At 48.2% G+C, this 8,153-nt stretch overlaps 1 protein-coding gene across 3 annotated transcripts in view; it reads left to right on the forward strand.

The window, feature by feature from the left end:
• Window positions 1-2,673: 2,673 nt before the first annotated feature.
• Elmo1 (engulfment and cell motility 1) overlaps window positions 2,674-8,153 on the forward strand; it is a 510,385-nt gene continuing 504,905 nt past the window's right edge. For 2 of the 3 annotated variants that reach the window (XM_029468420.1, XM_021180510.2), the window contains exon 1: window positions 2,674-2,997. The gene's annotated coding sequence lies outside the window, so the exon portion shown is untranslated. The remainder of the gene's footprint in view (window positions 2,998-8,153) is intronic. The other variant, XM_029468421.1, reaches the window with a different exon arrangement.

The raw sequence follows: 8,153 nt of genomic DNA on the forward strand, positions 1-8,153 counted from the left end.
TGAGGCCATTTGAAGGGCCATATGGAAACTTCCCAGATACACATACATATGAAAGAAATCTAAATGAAGTCACCAAACAATGGGAGAGTCAGTGTCCCAACTAGACATCTTCCTCCATCAAATAAAACATCCTGGGCCAGAAATGGGTTACATCTATTTGAGTCATCGGTCAACAGGCCTATTGTCATGGCTATTACTGGTTGCACTGCATAAAACAGTGAGGCCTTATTGCTGGAAGACAATGCTTACATCTCTCATTGAACAGGAGAAATTGAGCTGGTGCCTAAGTAGAGGCCTCACCTCTACTGAGTGCTCATGATACTGGAAGATACTCTGCATGCTCCCAGAAGACTAAGGTAATAATTAACCCAGTTCCAAACACTGTGATCTACCATGGTTACCTGCCTGCAAGATATGCTGGTGCAATAGAGGCACACATGTTGTGAAAGTAACCAACCACTCTGTGCCTTGATCTAGTGCTCACTCCATGCGGTGGAATGCACATCTGACACGCCTCAGGTGGCAGAGAACATGAGACTGGGTAGCTTGGGGAAAACCAAATAGTTTGTTCTTCTAAGGGAAAATAGCAATAAAATGACTTCTAATGACCTCCTGCTGTAATAGCAGATCAGTGCCCCATTCAGCCATCATCAGAGAGGTTTCTTTCTGCAATAGATGGGAGCTAACAGAGATCCACAGCTGCATAATAGTCAAAGAGTGAGAGATTTTGGAGCACTTAGTCCTAAACAGGGTATCTTGTTAAACCCTCCCCTCAGGGTTTACAAAATGAGGCACAAGAGCAGTCAGAAAGAATGTAAGAGCCATGGGACATAAATGAAGGAAATTGTCCTTCAATCACCACAGAACGTTTGTGTATGAACTCACAGAGTCTGTAGCAGCATCTACTGCCTACACAAATTCAAGTCCGGTGGAGAGCAGGAAGTGGACACAGGACCCCACCCCTAACCAAGAAGCTATCTGTAATTGACACCTGTTTCCAAAGAAAAAATAGTTTTCTCGAGCGAGTCTCAGAGAATATACTAGTCACTCCTCAGCGTAGACCCATGCCTAGCACTAATGACCCACAGGAAATAAACCCAATCATATTGCTGTAGACTTATTATCTCAAATTGCTTTGTTTGGGCATGTTTTGTCTTATTGGTCTTTATTTGTATGTTTTGTTTCCCACTTTTGTGTTTTTAAGTTTTTAACACAAGTGTGTTTCCTGTTTATTATTATTACTTGGTTTTGTTATTTTTTTTTCTTTTTGGTTTCTTGTTTATTTTTTGAAAGAAAGAAAGAGAGAGAGAGAGGGAGGGAGGGAGGGAGGGAGGGAGGGAGGAAGGAAGGAAGGAAGAAAGAAAGAAAGAAAGAAAGAAAGAAAGAAAGAAAGAAAGAAAGAAAGAAAGAAAGAAAGAAAGAAAGNGAGGAAGGAAGGAAGGAAGAAAGAAAGAAAGAAAGAAAGAAAGAAAGAAAGAAAGAAAGAAAGAAAGAAAGAAAGAAAGAAAGAAAGAAAGAGAGGAAGAATTAGGTGGTTGGCGAGCTGCGGAGCCTCTTGGAGGAGTTTGGAAGGGGAAAGCATGATTGGGATATATTGTATGAAAACAAATGTTAATAAAAAGATCTGGTGAAATTAGTTTTAACCACATACTCATATCCTAACCTGATACACTGTCCGATTGATTTATTATATAGGAACTGTAGAACTATTATTTATTGAAATGATAAAATCTATATAAAACAATGAAACTATTTCACGTTTTCATGCTAAATCCCTAATGACTGCTAATGGTCAGTTATCACACAGTTAATATTTAAATATTCTGGTGATTGATCGAAAGGAAGCATGCTTTCTCCCTTAGATTCTGATAACTTCTACGGTGTTGCCCCTAAGTCCTCTGCTTTTCTAGAGATAGGTAGGCTATGCACGGCAGCTCCCTGCCCTCTCCAGGTGCTCCAGCACAGAATTCTGAATTCGGAGAAGACAGAAGTTTCTCCCGAACTTTCCAACTGTCATTTCTCTCCTGCCTGCTAGGTTGGGAGTTAACTGTATTTGATTTCTGTTTTAAAAATTAGTGAAGTACGTTGCATGACTCCAACAATAATACAATAACCACAGATCACAAATTTAGGGTAGAACATGTTGCTTCATGCCAGGGTATACCACACAAGGAAGTCTGGCTTCATTGAAGAAAGTCTTGTAGTTTAGACTAGAGTAAATTCGTAGGTGGTGGAGGAGAAGGAAATGGCCTGTTATTTTTGCCATGCTGCCCGGGAGATATATACAGCAGGTTCTTAGAGGACTAATTTTAAAGCAGCCCACCAAAGTTTCCCCTTTGGTGGAAAATCTCAAATAAGGTGTCCAAAATGAAACCTTAAAAAGGGTACCAGAAGCTCTCTGTGCTCCAGAGGTGGCGCTGCGAGGGTGACGGAGTTAATTAGTGCCTGCAAAACGCGGTTTCTGAGCTCATCAGAGAAGTCATGCTCATCCTACACTATTTATAACCGAGATGAAGTGTGCATACTGTGTGACATTTCCCTCTTTTTAAGTAGGGGACTCCAAAAAAAGTCGTGGGCACCCAGTCCTAGGCACTGTGCAGGGGGGCGGGCAGCAGTGCGGGGGCGGGCAGCAAACGCGCCAACAAACGCGTGTCCGCGCGCAGGTGCCGGGGGCGGCGGCTGCAACTCCGCATCGGCTGCCCAGAGTTCGCGGCAGCTCGCGGGATGCTCCTAGATGCAAGATGTGTCTCTGGCCAGCAGGAGGAAGGAAGAGGAAGTGAGAGCAGCGGCAGCCGGCGGCAGCGGCCGGCGACCCGAGTGTAAGTGCGTGCGTTCGGGCAGCGGCAGCGGGTGAGGATGGGCACGAGATAGAGGCAGAGCCACCGCCGTCCGCGGCTCCGAGAGCGGCGACAGAGCCTCGGGCACCGGTCTACGTCTCCTGCCCCGGCGCTCCGGCCTCTGGGAACCCTCGTCGCGGCGTCCTGAGACCCCGGGCAGGTTTGTAAAGTTTGCTGGGCTGGCGCGGCGCCCGACTCGCTGACCTCGGCGGCCCGGGCGGGGGCCAGGGCAAGACGAGGGCGCCGCGGAGGCACTTTTGTTTCCTCCCGGGGCCCCGCGGCGCGGGCGGGTGGGGGTTGCGGGCGCCCTGCAGTTGGGAGGTCTGGGCAAAGGGGCGTCCCGAGTGACTAGAGGCACGGGGTGGGGGAAAGCGGACACCGGGGGCAGCGCCTGGATGGGGCTCAGTGCAGGGACCCGTGGAAACGACCGGGGCAGAGTCGGCTGGAGGGGGCGCGGGCGGGCTGCGCCACCGGCGTAGGGGTGCTGGGACCTGGCAGAGTGCTCCTGGGACCTTGCGGCCAGCAGTCGTGGGGCTGGAGAGTCAGGAAGCGGCTCCTAGTTTACCAGCGAGGACACCGGGGCTCTCTCGTGTGTCGCAGACGGGAGGGGATCCCCGGAGAGCGCGCTCCCGAGATGGGGCGGGATGAGCTGCGGGGACCCCTGAAGGCGTTCGCTAAGGAAGACCCGCCTCCCGGGGCCATGCGGGGCTTCCCTCTGGGCGGCTGGGTCTTCTATAGAGAGGCTAGCGTGGGAGGGGGCGTACCGCGCGTCTTCCCGGGAGAGCGGCGGGTATGGGGCGCCGGGGAGTGAGCGAGCGAGCTGCGCGCCGCGGTAGCCCCGCGGCTTAGAGGAAGAGGAAACCCAGAACTCAGCCCGCCGCGGTGCGCTGGTGTGGGGTTGGGAAGTCCGTGCTGTGCCGAGGGCGCGCGCCAGGCTTATATTTGTGTGTGTGTGTGTGTGTGTGTGTGTGTGTGTGTGTGTGTGTGTGTGTGCTGGCGCGCGTCATTGCGGTGGGGGCGCTCTCCTATTGACCCCTCGGGGGTTGGGGCTCTCTTCCACTGACTCTTCTGCCTGGGGCCCTTTGAACTAGGCAGCTGGGGCAAGGGTTGTTGGACTTGGATTGACCCGACGCTGCAGAGTTTGGCCTCAAGCAGGGACAGCTCCGAGGGCCTCTGGACAGCTCCCGAGGCGTTTTGAGCTCAAGGAAATGCACCCAGGGACTTTGGACCTCCTGCCTCTGGCCAGTAAGGACAATCTAAGATACAGAAAGAAAATTGTGACTTGAGGGAAACCAGGGAAGAATTTCTGATTTTTTAAAAATTTTATATACAAAATAAAAATAACTATCGTTTACATACTACAAATCTTTGAGAGCAACTTGAGATTGGAAAATCCAGTTTACTTGCAATGATCGTTAGATTGGGAAAGCAGGCAGTAAATCCGGTCCACTAAAGGCTTCTGGTATGGTCTTCATGTGTCTCACCTCTTCAGTAGTGGCCAAGGTCATTTCAAGGATTACTGGTTTCACTCTCTCAATTTGCAGGAGTGGGGATCGAACCAGGTCACTTGAAGGCTTGTAACACAGATTCCATACTTTTATTTTCTTGCCTGCCCTCACTCCCTCCATCTTCCTTTCTCTCCCTCCCTTACCCTCCCCTCTTTCTTCTTAGCTGACCCTTTGATCTTCTACTTGTCACTATGCTCCATTTGCTATCCGTCAGCATTGTAGTTAAGCGTGTACATGGCCTTTTTAACTGTATTTGCTACTTGATTCTTGTTAAGTTAGATGGTGTTATGATAAACTGACAGAATGACCTCAATTGTGGGGCCTCATGGTGAGGAAGTAGGGTAAGCAGGAGAAAGTTGGGGAACAGGAAGCTTGGGGACACCATAGTCTGTGGAAACTCAGTGCCTGAACAGTCACTGGGCCAGAGATTAGGTGGTCACATGGTGGGTGACCATACCCACCACAGCAATAGGCTCTTGTTAACTGTGGCAATTTTGACTTCCTTACATTTTTCATGTTTACTGCTTTGTCTCCCCAGGACCTTTGCACATGCTGTTCTTCTGCCCGGGGTGCTTTCCCTCACATGTTCATGACTCATCCTTTGCCTCCTTCAGGACTCCACCAGTTCTCAGTTTAAAAGGCCTTGGTGGCCAGCTGCCTGGGTCTACTTAGGTTACCCAGTCTCCCTCTCAGTATTTATTACTAGTTGGCATTATTTATTCATTTATTCATCTGTTTATCTTATCGTTTTCTCTCCCATTAGGATGGAAGTTTGAGCAGGCTGGTGAACTTGTTCACAGATCTAGGTTAACTTTTTAGCACAAGATAACAATGTGTTTTGTGAATATTTCATCGACTGGTGGAAGGAGACTTGCCCATGCTGGGAGAAAGCACTGGAAACATACTAAGATAATCCCAGTGTAAATGGCGAGTAGGAAACCTGGCGGTTATCACACTCTCTTGTCCCCTCCTCCACACCCTGCCACTGTTCTTTCAGACCCCTTCTGCCTTGTTTAGATCCTTCCCTCAGAAGTGCAGGCTGAGGAAAGGTGTAGAGAAGCCATTGCTTGGGTCAGGGCATAAAGACCAGAGCACTTCATTAAAAGCGCAACTGTTCCTGATCTGCTGGAACCCTCTCTCCTTGGAGATGTCTTCTAAAGCCTGTGTGGCTTTAAGCCAAAGAAATGCTCCTCCTGCACCCTGTCCCTGTCCCTCTCCCTCTCTCTCATAGGGATGGAGCCAGATTGAAGGCAGAGAAGAGGTTGCTTGCCGGGCCAGGAGAGGGAGGCAGAGGGAAAAGCTGGGAGACTGACCAAGCAGAGAAAGGCCTGGGCAAGGGAGAGAATGGAGAGAAAGCCTGCAGACAAGGGGCTTCTTCGGGAGCTGCGGAGCGCAGAGTATTTCTGAAATGTCAGCACCACTCAAGTGATTTGCTTGCTTTGGGTGTTTGGTGTGAGTGGGTGGGGAGAGGTGTGTGCAGGAAGGGAGGGCTTTGAAGCTCTGGCCCAGAGGATGTGGCTGGGGGAGTGGCAAGTGGTGCACCAGGGCACGCGTGCTTACTTCATCATCTGGTCCAAGCCCGAAGCTTCGGAGGGATCATCCCTGGCAGCATAGTGTTTGCCACCCTGATCCAGAACAGTGGGCCGGGAGGTTTTTCGCTCCCCACAGGATGGCCTGCAGCTATCCAAGTAGATAGCTCGGTTTAGACATCCTGTTGAATTTGGAGAAGGTGGAAGATTACTAAACCTCTCTGCCTTACAAAGCCTCAAGTGTTTGCTGCAAGAGTTGTGTAATATCAGTTCATGTCAACGAATACCGTGCTTTGTTCGCTTAAGGTTGTAGCCTAGGAGGAGGGCCTGATACCTTAGCAGGTCTGATCAGCAGTCTGAAACACAAATGGTAGCAAGCAGAAGGCTGGTCCTCTGAGGAGGTTGAGGCTGAAGGATCTTGAATTAGAAGCAAGCCTGGGTAATTGCTAGTTCAAGACCAGCTAGAAATGTAGAAACGTCGTTGATTAGCATGCACCAAGTCATGGGTTCTGTCCTTAGTGCCACACAGAACAGACTTTGACTCTTATATACTGAATGCATAGCACCATATCAGGTTGAGTTTTTAAAAATATGCTTTAATAATTCTAGAGGTTTTGAGATCTTTTTCATCAACTTGCCAAGAAATCTCCAAGAAGCTCTTCCCCTTTTACAAAATATTGTTTGTTTGATAGTTAATAGTTTAATAGTTAATGGCAAAATAGTTAGTGAAAGATGCTGCTTCCAGTTGGATCACATACAGTGTCAGCCCTTGACTTTACCCTAAAAATGCTATTGTTTATAGACTTTGGCACTGTGTCAGGCCCAGATCCCATCACCATCTTAGGAGGTCAGGGGACCCAAATGACCAGTTGTTTACTGCAGTGATGCACAGTCGAAGAATCCTCAGTAGCTCTCCCTGTACTTAGAAGGAAATCAAAACCACGCAGTCTTCTGACCAAGTGTTAGCTTTTGGAAATTTACTCATCCCAACCTTTCATTTCCTAGTTTACCCCTGGGATTCGGTATTTGCGTGATGCTAATTGCTTTTGGAGATTTGCAGAGGCAGCCATTCTGTTTTTGGTAGTAGCCACATGTTAGATCAGGTATTCATGCTGACTTGGGCTTAAGACTGACTAGCCACCAAAACAAAGCCAACGACCAAGAGCTTCAGAGGTGTTTGAATCAGTCTAGACCGTGTGGTTTTAGTAGTATGCGTGGCCCTCGAAGGCTTTCCACTGCGCACCATAGTGCATTTAGGTTCAGCAAAGCCAGTCTACATACGCTATGCATATGTGTTCAGCAGCATACACTGTCTGCTGTATTTCCTGGGTGATCAAGATTGTCTGGGTGTTAAGAATGGCACCTTCTCTGTAGTAGGCTGAACTGAAGCCTGCCAAACCCTGCCACGATCAATGATCGCCTTAACCACATGTGCTTCAACACTCCATAGGCGCAGGTGCAAGTACAGAATTTTGTCTGCAGCCTACAATGAGGTGAACAGTTAAGTACTGAGGTAGGAAAATGTGTGGGTGAAGGAATGCTGTCTCATCAAACGGAATGAGCCACAGCAACAACCTGGCCCAGTGCTGAGCAGAGAAATTAGTCACATGTATAAATAGTAGATGTTTCTTTGTGTTCTTGGCCCCCACAAACAGTGGTTTCCAGAATCTGAGCAGATTATAATTGGAACCTCAGTTTTAGGAATTGAAGCTACAGTTGGACTATTTTAGTTCTCACTGTTAATGTAGGGAACACAGCTCTCTTCAGTAGGAAAGGCTGGCAACTCACTACTTGCTCTACTCTAGGACAGTGTGCTGGGTGGGTGGTATCTCTGGATAAGCAGCAGTGGGCTAGGGGATGGGTGCCCAGGTAAGACATTATGAAGCACTGTGTCAGTATGGTTGAATCATGAGATTGATGTGAATCTTCATCCACAGCTGGCACCCTTCCCTATGGCCTACTGTTTTGGAAAGAGTTGGGTGGTGTTATCATTTTATAGATGGTGTTACTGGCAGTGTGGTGTTATCAATTTATAGATGGTGTCAGCACCAGGATGGTATTCTCAGTTTATAGATGGTGTCAACAGCAGGGTGGTAATCAGTTTATGGATGGTGTCTACAGGGGTCATGGGCTCTAGAACTAAACTTTATTCAGCTCTTCTGATATTTCCTACTTTCTTTCTTCCTTTCTTTCTTTCTTTCTTTCTTTCTTTCTTTCTTTCTTTCTTTCTTTCTTTCTTTCTTTCTTTCTTCCTCTCTCTCTCTCTCTCTCTCTCTCTC

The sequence above is a fragment of the Mus caroli genome, chromosome 13, assembly GCF_900094665.2.
Source record: "Mus caroli chromosome 13, CAROLI_EIJ_v1.1, whole genome shotgun sequence".
NCBI lineage: Eukaryota > Metazoa > Chordata > Mammalia > Rodentia > Muridae > Mus > Mus caroli.